General features: G+C 38.7%; 1 protein-coding gene across 2 annotated transcripts in view; it reads left to right on the top strand.

Annotated features, from left to right (window-relative positions):
* PDZRN4 (PDZ domain containing ring finger 4) overlaps positions 1-18,401 on the top strand; it is a 315,710-nt gene that overhangs the window by 213,183 nt on the left and 84,126 nt on the right. The window lies entirely within an intron of this gene.

The raw sequence follows: 18,401 nt of genomic DNA, 5'->3' as shown, positions 1-18,401 counted from the left end.
AGTTTGCTTGGATAGCTTTGAAGTATGCACAGCTCTCCAGCCCGTATTACCTGTGTTTCACAGATCACAGGAAAGCCTGAGAGGGGGGAAAAAAGCATATTAATTTGAGATGTGGAATCTTCTGTTGATATTTTTCAAGTAGGCTTAGTTTCATTTATAATATTCTATAATAAATTATTGCTGTTAGAAGATGCATAAGAGACAAATGGCTACCAGGACCTTAAGGGAATATTTATTTAAATTTTATTAATAATATTATAGTATTCATAGGTGGGAACCAATAGGTGGTCATACAATACCAAATGTTGTGTTGAATTCCTCAAAAAGCAAACTGCAGGCTTAGCAAATGGTACCTTAGCCCTGAATGTGTTAATACACTTTGCTTAGTTGCTGAAGTGCACAGGGATATAGGGGCTCAACAGAATCAAACTACTTAAGCTCTTAAATGTAACATGTTTTAAATGTTTTTAAGTGTTATATAAAACCACCTATTTGTCTGTGTTAGTCCTAAAAAAGTGATAGTATGTTATTTACCAGTTATGAACCTGAATGTCCATAGTTATTTTATTTAGCCCAATCAAATTGTCTTAATGTTCTGCAAAGAAAGATGAATGGTGCCCTCTGTCCCATCTCTCTCCCTCTCTCTCCCCGCAGCCCCCCTCCGTACACACACACACACACACACACATACGGTCTCAGATTATATGGCCCTGGAAGCAGGCTCTGAGACAGGGATTTGCACATGAGATGCTGGGGGAGTTGTCTCGGGAACAACGGAGGGGAGGGGGAGTGAAGGCAGTAGGATCAGGCAGAGGAAAAAGTAGGACTGGGATGCAGTCTCAACAGAGACCTCAGCTGATGGCAGAGAGTGCCAGGAAGCTGGGATGGCCCTTCAGAATGGTTCCCAAGGAAGGTGAAGCAGCCAAGTCTTCACACCCCTTCACTGTGTAATCTTTGGGTATGGTAGCCCATGAGGAGAGAATGTAGTTTTTACATAAGGAACTCTGTTTGGCTGAGCACAGTTCCCAGAGCAGGACAGAGCCCTTGGGCTGCAGCACCCAGTGTGCCCGGAAGCCAAGGTTTGAGTGCCTCTGTCCTGAAGGGCTGTCAGTGCTCAGCAACATCCCTTGCATATACCAATTCACCTTGTAAGATGTGGGCATAATTCTAGGCTATAGTAAACTACCCCCCCAAAGGAATGTTAATCACTTATAAGACAAGGTTAAGGTTAAAGTGTTCTCCTCCTCTCTATCCACTTTGTTGCTAGATTAAATCATTTTCTGGAATTAAGAGTGTCATTGAAGCATATTTTAAGAATGTGACTTTGAAAGGCTGACCTGTGGAAATGTGATAAATTGTGTCTGAGATTGATTTTGCTGAATGCTAATACCAAATCATATAGCCACGTACGTTCACTTACTAAATACTGCCCAGGCCATATTGCTGAACTCTGCACTGCCACGGTCACCTCATCAGGATGTTTTCTGTCCTGTGACTAGTGACTTCAAATGTACGCATCCATCTTCTTGTCCCATTACATATTGTGTGACTGATGTTCTGCACCCATTAAAATTGATGGAAAAGAACAAAGAGCAGAAAAATGTGCCCTTCAATTGATTACTTCTCTGAAAGAGCAAATGAGAATTCTCTAGTACCAACAAGAGATTTAGAGTGGTAGGTTTACCCCATTTATTAAGTGCTTTAATTAGCTAGGTTTACCATACAGTCTCCTACTTATAAGAGCACATTACTCAGTGTGCTCTAAAACTCAGCCTCCCTCGGAAATGTTTGATCTTTTAAAGATGAATTTAATAGCTGTAACACTGTTTATAGTCAGGAGTTATTTTGGTGAATTCTCAGTACTAGCACCAATTAAATCAATGCCTTCCGTGTCAGATTATTTTTTTCCTTACGATGAGCTATCATAATGGCTCATTTATGTTCTTTGATGGCTGATCATTAAATGGACCATCATTGTAAACTGAAGCCAAAACGGTAGTGATTTTGGAAGGCCCAAATCTTACTATGTTTTTCTTGGATGTATTGAATGTTATCTTTGTGTTCAACAAATTGCAGAACAGCAAGCTATTTCTGCACTGCTCACAAAACATTTGTTTAATTACAAGCTTTAATGCATTGAGGGGGAAACCCTGCCCACTGGCCGTTACAAGGCTTTGGCCTCTGCACCTCATTTCTCCTCATATCCCTGTGTTTAGTTTGAGGGACAGTGTGGACTTATTTCTGAAAAGACAGAAAAGATTCACGTATTTTTCAAACATGAAATTTATAAATGAAATGTTTGAGCAAATACTATGAAAGAAATTATTTTGGAATTCCCTGAAGAAAATCTGACTGCCCAGGGGTCTGTGGGGTAATTTGCGTAATGAAAACATTCTTGCATATTGACCCCGGCCACACGGATGGAGGGAGCTATTCTGGGACTTTGACTGCAGGAGTAAATCCGTGAACAGCTGTCAGATTGGATGTGGCCTGCCTGGTCTATGTTTTCAGCAGTATTAATGTTCATGGACTATGCAGATGCTTGGACCAACTGTGGGTCAAACAGAACTATCAGACTGTAGTCAGTTTTTCACTTGTGTAAGTAAATGGTCTCAACTAGCAATATCAACGGAAATTTTTGTTGATGGAAATATTCAGTATCTGTGTCATTGAATAGAGTCGCCACTCGCCACCTTTGTGTATTGATTGGTTAAAATGTGACTAGAGGTACCAAGGAACTGAATTTCTGATTTCATTAATTTTAGTCAAATTTCAGTAGCCACATGTGGCCAGTGGCTTCTGAATTGGACAGTGCAGAGCTAGAAATTCTTAAGAAGTCATACCTACTGCGGCAGATTCTAAGGTCTTAAAATTTTGAAGTTTCCATTTCAATTCTTTTTATATCCTAGAATTTTTTAAAAGTCTTCATGGATTTGGTGGGGGGGGGTGCTGGTATTTTGTTTAAGTGTGTAATGCTTCTTTAAAAACTGATGAATTATAAGTTCAAAATGCATAAAAATATGAATAACATAGAATAGCCTACAAAGAGGAGTCTTAGAAGTGAGAACACTAAAAATACACCCTTACATAACAGCTTAGTAAATATTCCTGGCACTAAAATGTCCCAGAAAAAAAAATACAGTCTCACCATCTTATAAGTTACAGATCTTGAAAGCCTGCAATGTGATCATTGTACCTTGGCAGTGGGGGCAAAGAATGAATTCATTTTGATCCACACACAAAGGAATTACATTTCTACCTAAAAAAAAAAAAAAATTGTCATCAACTAGAGCATTCTGAGAAAAACAGTTCCCCTTTAAACTGTAAAAGTCAAAATAAACAAAATAATAAAACAACAATATTAATAACAACATAATTAGGGAGGCAGTTTGTACTGCACCTTCTTTCACACTCTTCCCCAATCGGAGGATTCTGCCCATAAATCATGTACTAAAGTACATGAGATATAGTTACAAAGTGCTGAGAAATAGTTACAAAGTGCTATTTCTTTAAAGCCCATATTAGTCCATTTTGGCTCTAATAATACTTTCTTTTATGGGAGTATTATTTTATATATATTTCATATTTATCCCAAGATATGTACAGTTCAGACTCATCATTCAATAGTAAACCTATTTCCTTTGAATAGAAATTCACTCTTTTTCCCTGGTAGGGGGATCACAAGTCATTCATTCGCTTCAAATACTGATTTGCGAGCCATCCTCTTATTCATCTCCGTCCCTCACCCTGTTCTCCCGACTGCCACATCTAAGTTGTCCAATTCTGGAATTTCTCCTCTACCATATTCACCTTCCCCCCACTTCTTTCCTTTGCTGCCAATCTTCTGGACTTCTTGAACGTACATTTTCTCTCTACTGCTAGCCTATCTTCTTGCTTTTGATCTCTTAAGCATTAAGCCATCTTCCAACCAGCTGCCAGTACATTCTTTTTCAGGCTCCTTTGCTCCAAACTCGAGTGACAGATTTCCCACTCACTACACACAAGACAGAATCCAGTTACACAAGTTACACTAGCTCGGAGAACAACACTGAATCCTGAAAGCCTCCACAGTAACGTCAACTGGAACCAATTTTGCTCTTCCCTATTATTAGTTAACTGTACTTATTTTCAGAATAACTCCAAAAAATAAAAAGGAATTAACGGTGGTTTGTTAGCGATTGCAAACCATTTTCAATGCCCTACCTCATGCTGAAGTTTCCCAGCAGTTCTGTGACCTAAGTGGGGTGGGCAGGACTGTTTTCCCATCTGTAGTGAAGGAAACCGGCAGAGTTGAGAGAGGTGAGAGAATAATCTGAGATTGTACAGCCAGTAAGTGACCCGCTTTCTAGATTAATAAGATCAATGTTTAAATAAAAATAATAATATCCCCAGTGCCTATTTAGTACCTGGCATATTATAAGTGTTTAAAAAAATACATGTTGGTTGCTAGAGTGAATGAGTGAATGCATTAATTATGGCTCACTGTGGAAGGCCTTTGAACATCCTGACTGGTGTGTTAACTGGACTAAACCAACAATGAGCAGTCACAAGGCCGTGTGAGCAGGAGGGGTGCAGGTGCATTTGAGAGGACAAAGGAAGTTATGTACACGCTTCATGCAGTGTGGCAGAGGGACCCAAGATAAAAAGAGGAGAGTAAGAGATATTTTAAAGAAAAAGGTAAGAACTCTAAGTTCTTGACACTAATTGAATGTGAGGGCCAAAAGAGAAGGCAAAGTGAAGCACCCAGCCATGGTGTGTGGCGAGAGCAGTGTCCACCCCAGAAAGGGATAAGCCCGAGAGGAGGAGCTGCCTTCTTTGAGTGCAGATGGGCCCTCACCGGTGCTTTGGCGCCATAGTCAGCTCTACACTGGCTCAGGCTCTTCACTGGATCCTTGTCTAACCATTCACATGTGCACACCGTTGTTTTCCTCTATCTTTTAACTCTTTTTTGGGTTCCCATGGCACCTAGGCAGAGGTAGACCCTCCAAGAAGTGTGGAAATTGATTAATTTGAATATATTATAAACACGACGCCATGTGTTTGAATTATGATGGATCCTTCATGAAAGTTTAACTTAGGTGACAGTTATACAACTGAAAATACTGTTTTTCAAGTAAACAACTGATCTCAAAAGTAGTGACTGCATTTTCCCCAAATGCATTTTGCTGTTGATGCTTTTTGAAAGTAGAATAGTAGTACAAGGAATACCACAAAAACTTTTCCATGGAGGAAAAATTGCTTGAAATTTAAAGATGATTTTTTTTTCAAATTTTCTAGGCAATACTAAAATCAACATTTAAACTTCCTCGAGTTTTATAACAAAGACACTTTCAAGTCGTGAAGTGTAATCTCCTTCTCCCCCATTTTTTAGCTAGAGTAGAATGAAATGGCTGGCGTATCATTCCCAGTTTAGTCACGTGGTTGTAACTACAATACAAATTCTAAGGAACCAAGACCTTTTCAACCAATGCTTATTTTCATTGTACCAATTTCAGAAACATTTTGTTTAAAATAAGTTAAAATAATTTAATTTACAAGTTTAAAGTGCAACTCTTTTAAATAATTGAAAAAAAGATTAATAATTTTTTTGTAATATCAGTAGTAAAATTGATAGTGACCAATTACATTTGACACAGACTTTAAGTGCACTGTAGTTGCAAGGCTACTTGTAGAGTAGCCTTCCAGAGGGGAATTAGACAGAACATGGACCAGAAGTTTAACATCCTGGGGAAAAGTCCTTAGAAAGAGGCAAAATGCCATGAAAACAAGAGAAGGAGCGGAATTGTAACTAATGGAGCTACAAAAAAAAAACATCTCAGGAAGAACATACCATTGAATCTGTTCCCGGAACATGCAACAACCAGATGGGGTTGCTACATTCTGATAAAGACAGTGAAAGTGAAGAGTCAGAACTGGGGGGATCTGGAGTAGGCTAGTCTTGGGGAAGGCGGGAAGAAAAAGTAAGACAGGAGCAGACTGTGGCAGCTTTGGGGGCCATGCTGAGGAGAGTGAGTTTTCTTTTATATGCAGGTAGAAACCTTCCCACATTTTTGTTTTTTGGTTGTTTTTTGTTTTGTTTTTAGGGTTTTGTTTTTGTTTTTTTTTTTTTGCTTCTTGAAAAAGACATGTGGCAAGATCAGATGTGTGCTTGGCTAAAATGAAGGGAAGTTACTATTGGCAAGGTAGGTATGATTTTCACACTTATTTTTAGAAGTATAAACTTCAGTTTTTTCAAATGAAATAAGGAGCTTCAGTATATAAGTTAGAGTTGCCTAGCTGAGTCTGGGGAGTTTCAGAGGGTAGAGTCAGTACTGTGAGCCCCAAGGTGTCCCCTGCCACCCCTACAGGTGGACTGGTGAGGGAGATAAGTGAGAAAGACAGAGGTCAACTGGAAAATCGGGATGGGAATAGGGACCATCGGGACTGGCCTAGAAAGGGTAGCTGGGAAGGGAGCCAGGCGGGGCATCATGACTTGGTGATTGGTTCCAATGGGAAGAGTTAGGGAGAGAAAGGAGGCAGAGAAGTCTCTGATGTGTCAGATTGGACCCCTTGGGAAGAGGGCAGTGGCACTAAGGAGATACAGGATGCAAAAGGACAGGCCTTAGGAATAGGTGAAACACCTGAGTTCAAAAGGTTTGTAGGGCAGTGGGTGTCAAAAACGCAGACAAATGTTGACAGCTTCACTTAGCGATCTGGATGTGAAGCTGTCCGATTGCCCAAAATCATGTCAGCACAGTCCAGGTTTAACTGAGGTGACTTGTTTGTATTTATTACTTTCCTCTCCTTAGTATATCCTGAAACTTTGTTAAACTGATTTTTTACACCAACGTTTCAAAACAACTGGAGAAAGTAATAAAAGGAGAGTCTTGACACCTGGCATATGATATAGGCTGATGTAACGAATTTTGAAATGTGTTTTCATGGGCAAGTGAACAATGTGCAGCTTAGAGAGTAGTTGAAACTCCATATGCCTCTTTTGGCCAACACAGTAATGCAGCTTGCAGAAATATAAATGAACATTCAAAAATTGGAAGCGTGCCTTTGTCTAAAACCTGGGCCATATTTAAGCCTTCTTTATACACTGAAACCTTTCAATTAGCTGCTAGCAGACTTAACTATGGAAGCATTTAGCTGGTACTGGATTCTTCAACACGTCTATGGCTGAATCAGATTCCATGGCTAAAGAGATGTAATATTTTCAATAGTCTTTAGGAATAGTCTTATGCACCCAAAGATTCTGTTATTGCAGAAAGCTGTTATCAACAACAGGGCTCTAAATTCTGAATGCCTACTAGACACTAGAAATCATTTCGCCTTGCAATGAACATCAATTAAATGGACTTCATGCGCCACCATGCATGGAACAGATTGATTCCGTAGGCCTCACAGCCCTGTCTTACCTACATTCAGGAGTATAGAAAAAGAGTGCCCATTAAATTAACATTAGCTTAAGAAAAATGAAAACTTCTGGGACAATTACAGTGCTACTGTTTTGACTGAAGGGGAAAAATGACCTTTGTTCCAAGAAATATGACTTGAACAATGCTATTCTGCATGAAATTGAGAAATTGCCAATGTTCCCAACCTGAGAAATAGTGCGTGTGAGGTCTTAGCTCTGCTTCATCAGGCTCTCGTGAATGAGTGGCACATTTTCCCTATTTGTACATTTTCTGTCAGGAGATCATAAACACAGCCTGCCTAGCACGTGTTTTTACTGGTGTCTTTTTATTATATATTGGTTGCAACTTTGACAAAGAGTTTATTCCTGGAATGAACAAATGTCCTCCTTTTCAAATATTTAGATAGGTGTTAAGGGATAGGTAAAAGTATTCACTTGCTACTTCTTATAATGTTGCACATTAAACATGCATTTTTTAAAGGTTGCAATTTTTCACTTTGAATGAAAATAGGCTTATATTTAACTGGTTTCAAACTTTCTAATGCATTCATTTGAACATGCTGGAAATAAAGCTTAATAGAGAGGCATTTCCTAAATGGAACTTTTTCCTATTCCATTTGAACAAAGCAAGTGTGGAGAAAGTGAATTGTTCACAGATTAATTCAGTAGGAGTTTATTTTGAGAAAAAAATGTAAAGCAAGCTGTGTGTACTAGTGTTCTGAGTGCCTACCTGAATACATTTTTGAAATATTCAAATGTGTCTTAGACATTTATTATATTTTTGCAAGTAACATGTTACTAATAATTGTGTAAAAGTATTTAATGTTCACAAACTCATGTGTGTGGGGTGTGTGTGTGTGTCCAGAGAAGGGGAGGGAGGGAAAGAGGGAGGAAGGAAAGAAGGGAGGGAGGGAAAAGGAAGGGGAGAGGGGGGGAGAAAGAGGGAAGGAAGGAAGGATTTTCCTCCAACTGCACTGTTACTTTCTTGCTTTCTGTTCTGCTTTCTTGAGTAGGAAAGCAAAGAACAGAGTTACATCTTGCTTTAAAATGCGCATATCACCCTAGATGAACAGGTTCATGGAGATGTGTCTGTCCTGACTAGTCACCTTGATGTTGCTGGACTGAGCAACAACAAAGTGGATTGCAAGGGTTCATTAGAGTTACAAATGGTCCAGTTTGATTTCTTCCTCTACAGGGAGTCTCTACTTCTGTGCTTTACCTTCTCAGGCACAGATGTGTAGCATTTTCCTCTACGCTGGATGATGCTCCACAGTTTACTGTGTAATAAAGAGGGTACTTTCCCTGGGCCTTGGCCTTTGGTGAGACCCCAGTTCATTTAATTGGGGCTGCAGGGAAACATGTTAGCTAACCACACGAATGACAGACAAAAGCAACAGCAAAAGCCACCACTGAGCTACAAGGACAGGAGGTTTCCTGACAACCACATCTCCCCATGTAATTCTCAAGTGGTAGCTTCCCTCTCCAAACCTTTAATACAGATATAATTAGCCAGATTTTACCCACGTAAAAATATTAGGGAATGAGATTGAGATGGTCTTTCCCTATTTCCTTACCTTTAAAAATTCCATCTTACTTTCAAGACCCAATTTAAATGTCACCTGCTTTATGATGTCTTCTCAGAGCCCTAAATAGAATAAATGAATTCTCCTCCAAAAATCTATAATATTGTCTGGGCCTCTCTTATTGAACTTTTGGCAGGTGCTTTGTATTTTCATTGGGGGTGTGTCTTTCTTTGTCCTTTAGAACCGGGCCTGTATCTTTTGTATTTGCTTTACTCGCCACCTCACCCCAAATCCCATAACAGGGTACTTTGCTCATAGTAAATGTTCAGTAAAATGTCATTCATGTTCACATTCAATATTAACTTGATATTGTGCTCCCAAGGGTCAGACTTTGATTGTAAACAGCTCTGATTACATTCCATCTTTTTTTTTACAGTGAAAAAGATTTATGTTTAGAAATAGCTAGCTAGACTCAGTTTAGATGAGCACAATTTTGTTGGCAACATCCAAAGCATCATAGTCAGGAGTCAGTCAAACACATGCTTTCTTCTGTCCATCAGGTCTAATCACTGTTGACCTTGGCCATGTCAATGTCACACAGCTTCTTCACAACCTATTTGATCTGGTGTTCATCAGCCTTGACATATATCATTTTTGAATCCCCCAGAGTTGCTTAATATAGGGCTTTTAATAAAATAGATATTCATTGTTTGTGGAACTAAATTGTTAAGTCAGGAATACCTATAAAACTCACATGGAGTCTTTCGACTGCTAAGCATGCATTTCTTATGTATATTTCTCATAGAAAGTTAATGTACCAGGAAGACTTCATTAAGTTTTCATTATGCTTTAACTCTAAAAAGGTATTGACATGGTTTAGAAGTCATTGATCATTAGTCACAAGATGCTGCTAATCTCTCTACCCAAGGAAAACAAATGAAGCTATCCAGGTAAAATTGGCCGTCACCTCGTCACTCCTTCAGAAGAATTCCCAGACTATATTTAAGGATATGCACACAATAGCCCCTGCCTGGATTCTAAGACCTTTTCTAGGTAACCTACAAGAAAAAGGAAGAAATATTGATTTTTAAGCATTTCTAAATCCAGTAAAAAATAAGTGAATGGGGGAGGGGTTGTTCCTTTGCAATAGAGAGATCTATCACTAAAAAATTAATGCACACAATTATTTATCAGTAATTTTGTCAATTTTTAATAAAATGGTCTTATAAAATATGAAAACAAGAATTGCAATAGTCCAACAGTGATATTAACTAGAGCATTTGTTGGGGTGTAAAAGCACTTGGGGGTCTGTCCACTGTCAGACCCTGGGCACATCCTGGTTTCCTCAAGGCCAAGATGGGGTCATGTACCCTGAGATCCCTTCTAGCATCAATAGCACACCTATTATTCCTTGCCGCCCCACTGGCAAATACATTTTTTAAAAAAATATCTAATAACATTCCCTTGCTCAAAAGTATTTTGAGGCTCCTGGTTATCTATAAAATTACAGAACAGGTATGTATGCTTAGGAAGTGTTATAAGAGTTCTCTTAAGCCACCTCGACCAATTCTTCCAAATATACAAATGCCAAATCGGGCAACTTCCTGACTTCTGAAATTTTTTTTCACATTGCCCATTTTATATTCTCTGCTGGAAACATTTTTTTCTACTTCAGGAATGCCTTCCCAGCCTGGAATCCTTTCCTGAGTTCCTCAGCTGTACTTTCTCAAAGTCCACATAATCCTAGTTTATAATGAAGTCCTTCACATTCTGACCTATGTTAGAGTTATTCAGATTTTGGGGAGTTATCCTTATATTATAACCTCCTTGAAAGAAGAGACACTGTCTTAGATTTTGTATCTTCCACAATATCTAGCACAATGCTTTATTCATTGTGGACATAAACCATGCAATCTTTAAATAAACCAACAAGAACCCACAGTAGCTTGGAAGGCACAGGACACATACCAGACTCATAGAATTAGAATATTATATGCTGATCCCCAAATTTATATCCAACATGTGACTCCCTTGGTAAATCAGAGAGTAGGGTACACTGTGGTACATTTACACCCATATAGCATTAAAAATAAATTTTTATTTTAATCCCTGTCAAATTGATCGTCAGAAAGCACCTGGACTTCGGCACAGTCTCTAATAGGATGGAGGACAGTATACTTTCCCTTCAGTAGTTAAAGATCCTGTGTGGGCCACGCAGAGGCTTCAGTCTGGCCTAACACAGGGGGACTCAGGGAGCTCAGCTAGCCCACAGAAGGCTCCATAGCCCTGGGGCACAGAGGGTGACCAGAGCTTCCTGGCTTCCTCAGTGAATCTATTGTGAAGGTTGGGCTTGCACATCCAGGGACACCACTGGAATAAAGTTCAGTTACTTCTAGAAACGGCTGCTTTGTCTTCCACACTCCATAATACAAGCCACATTCATCTAGAATGGTCAAGCAGTTCTATGCCCACATAATCTTGAATGAACACAGGAGCAAAATGCATTCACCAGATGATAGAACTGGCTCTCTCCACAAATCCAGTTGAATGCCAAGAGAATTAACTCAGTTCTTGGCTTCTACTGCACTAGCTTCCAGAAAAAAGTGGAAGGTGGTTCTCATATGTTGGTCAATTCTATAGAATGGAAGAGCTCAAGTGCAAGTGAGCAGAATAGCCACCTGTGCCTACTCACCATTTCCATTATGATGGCATTCACTGGAATCACTCACTCACTCAACAGTGCCTGGGATGCGTCAGTCTATGGATATGGTACCAGATAGTTAGCAAATCACAAACACAATTAACATGCATTCTGAAATTGTAGTTGTCATGGGTTCTTTTCCTAATGCTTATTTTAGTATATATTTTTACTTTTTCTGTTCTGAATTAGAGACATATTTTGGTATGGAGTTTATGTATGAGAATTCGGAAATAAAAACAGCCAAGTATTAACTTACATATTTTTCTCTTTAATTCGCTCATCTGGTGAATTCACTTATCACTGTTAAGAGAAGTAAAGACAGAAGGTGATAATGAAAATATTATATGATAACTGGAGCTTGTTTAGAACCATTTAGGTTAAATTTCGTTGTTCTATAAGTGAATGAATCTGGTGGTGTCTCTTTTACTTACTCTTGTCCACTGACATAGTGAGTGAGTGTGAACGGACAATTGTCATACTGTCAGTTATACTTCTTTCCCTTTAAAGGCATAGAAGTAACCTCTAAACATCTGCTTACATGGTTTGTACTCTGTGCTGTGGAGGGAGGAGGGAACTTGTATTGAGTCAGTGTAGAAAAGACAGCTGTGTTGAAACTATGACATCCAAGCACATCATTAAACAACCGTGGACATTTTACTTCTAACTCACTAAACATCAGATAACTAAAGCTCTTTTCCTTTTTTTCTGAACACGTTTTATTCTAAGCCAAGAAACTTTTTAAAAATGTGCATGTTCTTGAAAAATTACTTGACCAAAGAAAAACTATGGGGAGATATTATGTTAACGGAGTTAGAAATGGAAAGTTTCTGTATTGAAAAAAATAGCAGATATGCCCATTTGCTTACGGCTATAGCAACAGTATGATAACATCATTTATAGACACGTTCTGGGTCTGGCAGCTGCTCTTCTTTAACATCAACCCTGTTCTTCCCTTTTCTTTACCCCACTGCCCTTGTCTTGCTTTATATATGGACCATTATGGCACTAACTGGTCTCTCTCCCTGCCTCTAGTCCGTTTGGGCGTCCGGGTGAAGAAGACAGGAATGTGAGAAGTGTTTACTTACGACCATTTCAATTTCCTGACAACTGTTCATTTAGGGAATCTCACCAGTGATACTTAACTATAGCTGAAGTCATACTGCCACAGTGTTTTCAGAAAATATATGCAGGACAGTTTTTACTGTTCTTTTTAAAATAGCCTTGGTTTCAATGCCATTATCAGTTCATTATCAGTGTATTGTTTGTTTCATTGTCCAGCACAGTTGTCTGATAAAACCCTTAATTATTAAGTATCTGATAATACTATCCAACAGCTTTAATTACAGCACATTCTGTGCCTTGTTTTATTACATTTCATGCCAGAATGAGCCTGGCCAGGATCTTTAATAAGGCCATATTAAATCCAGGCTAGAGGTTAAAACTCATGAGGCAGCCTCGATGCTCTGCCTATTGTGTAGAGAATCTCATCAGAAAAGCCCCAAACTTCATTAAGGACTGCTGGACGTGGGCCCTCCTATATTGCCGTTTACTTTAAGGGCCATCACTCAGGGGCAATTATTGGTGTGCTCCTCATGATCCCTGTTATATTAAGGCAATTTCTACACCTAGGTTGGGCATTAATACCGCCATTATCTCCAACACAAATCCCCTGACAGTTAGAAAAGCAGGCGAAATTACAGACGGATTAATCTCTAGTGCCCGTCCAAAAAGAAAACCTCCCCCCAGAGGATGGAGAAGGCTATGTTGAACTCAGTTAAGCTGTGTTAGATGTAATGAAAAAGAGCCCCCCGTGCCTGCCTCTGTCGGAGACGTTAGATGACCTTTTCTCCACTTGTCAATATGCCTTTTGGGCTTTCCTTCTCTCCACTCCTACTAGGCTTCTCTGAGTCCTATGGCATCTTTAAAGCATCACGTTTGTGCTTCAAAAAGAAAAAAAGAAAGAGAAAACAACTAAGCTTATCCATGTGGGAAGGCTGGACAAAGTAACTCATTTCATACCAAAAGAAGAAGAGAAAAAGAGCCTGGCATTTTCACAAATCCTTTATATTTCCAGTGTGTTTTTCTAGGTGTGTTTGTGGGTCTCACACCACAAACCAAGCTGAGAAAAGCAGATCAGAGAATGAGGACAAAGAATCTCTCCAGGCACAAAGGAGTGGGAAGACAAGAGGATGCAGAGACTTGGCAGGTCATTCCCAGTGCACCCTGCTCCTCCTGATAAGGATACCTCTGACAGCGCTGATGCTGCTGGTGACACACCCCTGTGCTTGCTGGGAGTCGCTGGGGTTTGGGAAAGGAATGATAAGGAACACAATGAATAACTAACAAAGCTCCTTTGATGAATGCAGTCATTTTTGCACTATGGCACAAAATAGCTTTGCTCCTGATGGAAGCATGGCATACCTAACCACAAATATGGTACCCTTCAATGACATGTAAGGGCAAAGGTAGCTAGGGTGGGAGTTTGGTGGGCGGGAAGTTTTCATTCATTACACTATAATTGTGCAGAAAACACTGACCCAGAAAAGAATATTGGAGATGTAATTGGCCTCAAAAATGAATGAGGTTTTCTCTTGGTTTTGAGGGAAAACATGTCATAATAATCGTACATTCTTTCAAAAGCCAGGTTGAAATTAATAGACAGTGTGTCTTTTATATGAAGGTGTTAAGGGATGATTCACAGTTGAACTGTTTGCCACAGTGCTACAGAAATGCTACTTCACCCGACTACAAGCATAGAATAGTGTGCTTATTCTATTCAATAGGACAAAAGTGGAAGGTTTTGGATGTATGAAGTTGTATATGAGGGGCTTCCTGGGTTCCAGCGTTTTCAGAGGAAACAATTGGATCTATTGTCACTACAGGCCATATTGTCACTGTGGTTTAGCCATTTGCCCAGCACACAGACGTGATTTCTGGGTCAAACAAATCCACTCTTATCTTACCACAAACCAGAAATACAAAACTGTGACCCAGAGCCAGCCCCAGGCTGTAGCTTCACCACAAGCTTTGATCTACTGCTGGTGTTATCTGGTGACTCCCAACTCCTGCTGCCGAAAGCCCCAGGGCACTTGGCACTTCCTGGCCAAGAAAAATCTTATATAAAGTGAGAAACCACTTATTCCACCAATCATTCCTAGTTCATCATATGTTCCCCTATTTTGTTGCTAAACTAGCTGCTATTCTTACTGAAAGGTTCTCTGTCCCTTTAAATTACTTAAGTAGTGGATATCTTCTGTAACTGTTGATGTTCTAACATTCACTCAACAAACATATTGAACATCTATGAGATAGACATTACACTTCATTGATGGAAAAATAAAAATAGCATTCCTCCTTAATAGAGGAGGAAAAAGCATATTTGCAGTCTAATTTGAGTGATGCTGTAATTGAAGTATGCCCAAAGTACCCTGAGGCACAGGAGAGACGATTTCAGAGAATATGCAGCTGGTCCCTAGAAATGTGGAAACTAAAAATGAGTCAGTGAACACTTAGAAAGACCTCCCAACTAATTCTCTATCACTTTGATAGTAGAGTGATTGAATCATAGAAATTCTTTGGAAAAATCTTCCAAATTTACGTGGGCATTAGAAGGAAACTCTCACCCAAAGGGAAAGTTTTTCCTTTCAAAACCTCCAGAGCATTGTTACCCCTCGGATAGGAAGCCCCAAAACATGGAGTTAAACATGAACTAACTACATCAAAACTCATATTATTGACTGAACTGTAAAAAGGAAACCAGCTGAAAGACTAAAATGTCAATTTCCTTTGCTAAAAGTGTCCCTTCCTTGCCTACTCCCATTTATCCATTGTGATTGTAAATTCTTAAATAATAGCCATACTTTCCTAAGCAAAAGTTTTTCTTCTTCTTCCTTTTGAGTTGTAGGAACTATGATTAAAAACTTTTAAACTTTCTGGGTCTTTCCCCACAAACATAACATACACTTATTAGAATGTAACCTTTGCGTAAGTATATAGCATACAAACTAAATGTGTAGCATAATCTCTTCTCCTCATCTACAGTCACTAATTAGAAAAATCAGAATCAGTTCTATCGCAAACAACCTAGTAAACCTCTTTTGGTTCCCTTTTGTTTCTTGCCTTTGATTTTTGTTATTCAAATTATCAGAACTTATGCCTAGTCATTACCATCCTATCCTCACTTACTTTGTAATAATGGTGATAAGAAAGGTCAAAATTATTTTAATAAAGAACCTCTGCAGGAGAGAAAAAAAGTAGCTTGGGATTGGATACATTCTTCTATTGGCTGGGAGACCTTCCTCCATGTGGTTCAGGGCCTCAGGCTCCTTCTGTCTTGTGGTCTTCTATCTGTCATCCACCCACTGTCGCTTCAAAGTCCTCTGCTTCCGGCCAGCAGAAAGGGAAAAAGAGGAGAGTAGAAAAACCCACCCGCCTCTTAAAAGTCCTGACCAAAAATGATACTGATCACTTCTGCTCTTAATGTGCTGACAAGAACAAGCCATGTGACCACAGCTGGACAGAGGGGAGGTCAGAAACATAGTCACTGGCTCAGCACAACCCCACACTGGGACAGCACGACTTTATGGCAGAGAGCTAGCCAACTCAGCCACAGATAATAAACAACCTGGAAGTTGAAAATGAGAGAAAATGTACAAATAGATAAGAATACACACAGATAAAATCATCTAGCTGTACCAATATGCAAATTACCTGCTTAACAAAACCGATTGATTTAATGATGCACTCTAGGTATTGTTTTCACTAATGGTGGTGTCTCGAAATGACCCCATTCCCAATAAGAAAGTTGCATGTGCAGAGAGCCAAGGTAACAGAGAAACCTTCTTCAGTGGCAAAGCGCACCCATATGGCAGCCTGCGTTAAACAACTCAAATGTTATTAAAATGTCCATAGGGCCAAAGAATAAAAATAATTTTTAAAATCAATGCCATATTCTTCTCACTCTTGCTGAAGTTACTTAAGTATGTTTTATTGGTTTATTTGTCTACTTACTATTTATTATTTACTATTCATTGTTCTATCTAACGAGTGATGTCAAGGAGACTTGTGAAACTCAGTCAATTTCTAGAGTACATTATGTTCGATGCCATATATGAGTTGAGTTTTAAAAGAGGGTTTATTCTTTACTTTGGCAAACAGGAGGACTTATCTATTGGTTCCTCTTTTGGATCATTGCCTCACAGATAGGAGGTAGTAAGTAAATATTTGATGAATTTAAATAGGCCTTTTGATGATGTCAATAATGGTGACTGTGATGATTTTTATTCAGAAATTCGGAGATGGTTGTATGCATTAATGAATGCAGGTTGAAATTGTTCTAGCTCTTACAATGAGTTGTATTACTATGATATAATCATTATTATGATTATTGGGTATTATAGAGTGAGAATTACATACATAAATCATTGATTAAAAATATGCCAGAAATATACTTCATTTAAAATAGAATGTTCTGCTTTTATAAAAATTTCTTTATAGAAGTTAATTTAATTTTTTAAGAATACATTTTAATACCTAAGTTCCCTTTGAGCATAATTAATTGTATTTCTAATAAATGTCAATATAATTGATAGCCAACAGATGATAACAATAAGTTCAAGTAATAAAAAAGTGCATATATTTAATAACTGTTATTCTGTAATATGTATTAAAAAACTGATTCTATTTGAGATATTTCATATCACATAGCACTATTTGTTTATCAACTGTGACAAAAAATGATCAATACACTTTCATGGATCTATAATTCTGCTAAAGCACTTTTTACTTCCTCAAAAATTATAAAAAGTAACTTACTTTCTGTGAAAGAATTTTGAGAAGAAGTATTCTAGCTACCATTCACTTAGCTAAGAATTACTGAGTTTTTACTTAGTACCAGGTGTCACTCTCGGAGTTTGAAGCATATTAACTCATTTGGTCTTCTCAGCAGACATAGGCGATGGTAGTAACACTACTTCCATTTTCACAGCAATGAAACTGAGGCGTAGAATGGTTCAGTGAGTGCCCATGGTCATCCCACTGCTCACTAGTGCAGTAGCACTTGAACCCAGGCAGTCAAATACCAGAGACCTTGCTCTGAGCCACGATAAAGCTGCCTCTCTTCTAAGAACCTAAATGTTGCTTTTTAAGGTAACTTTTACATAATAGTTTTTGTGATGTATCCAAGTAACCATGATATTACTGAGCAACCAATATCGAATGGAATGCGTATGTAGTTTATTATTACATATAAAAGACAGAAATGAGAGTACCCATTATTTCTCCTGATTTGAAAAATGTTTTTTTGATCATAGAAGACTCAGTACAATTAATGCATGAGGAAAGGGAAAAAAAAGTTGAGTGTTATTTTAATCAGCTTTATAAGCTAACTAATATTGTCATGGTTTTTAAAGTAAAGCATCCCAAAAAAGACAAAATATATTCAATTGAACCATATGAAATTGCCATTGTTAAGGTCAAAAATAGTCACATATTAGCAATTTCATACAATTCAAATGATTGCCAAACAGAGACCACAAGCATTTACTACAGAGTGGGTCAGAAATCATAACAGGGAAGATGCAAATATTCCCAAGAAGTAATACATGGTTCCGGTCCTGAGGGCTTACAATGTGAGTGTAGGAACAAGACGTACACACCTGTAAATGTAGATGACGTCCCTCTGGAGGTCTGGCAGAGTGAAATCGTGTCCAGAAGCCAGGCTCAGAGAGCTTTGCCTGTAAAACCAATAGAGATACAAGGGCAGGAATGAGTTTCAGGT

This window comes from Desmodus rotundus, chromosome 3, assembly GCF_022682495.2.
Source record: "Desmodus rotundus isolate HL8 chromosome 3, HLdesRot8A.1, whole genome shotgun sequence".
Classification (NCBI taxonomy): domain Eukaryota; kingdom Metazoa; phylum Chordata; class Mammalia; order Chiroptera; family Phyllostomidae; genus Desmodus; species Desmodus rotundus.
The sequence above is the reverse complement of the archived record's forward strand: the minus strand, read 5'-3'. Positions and strand labels throughout refer to the sequence as shown.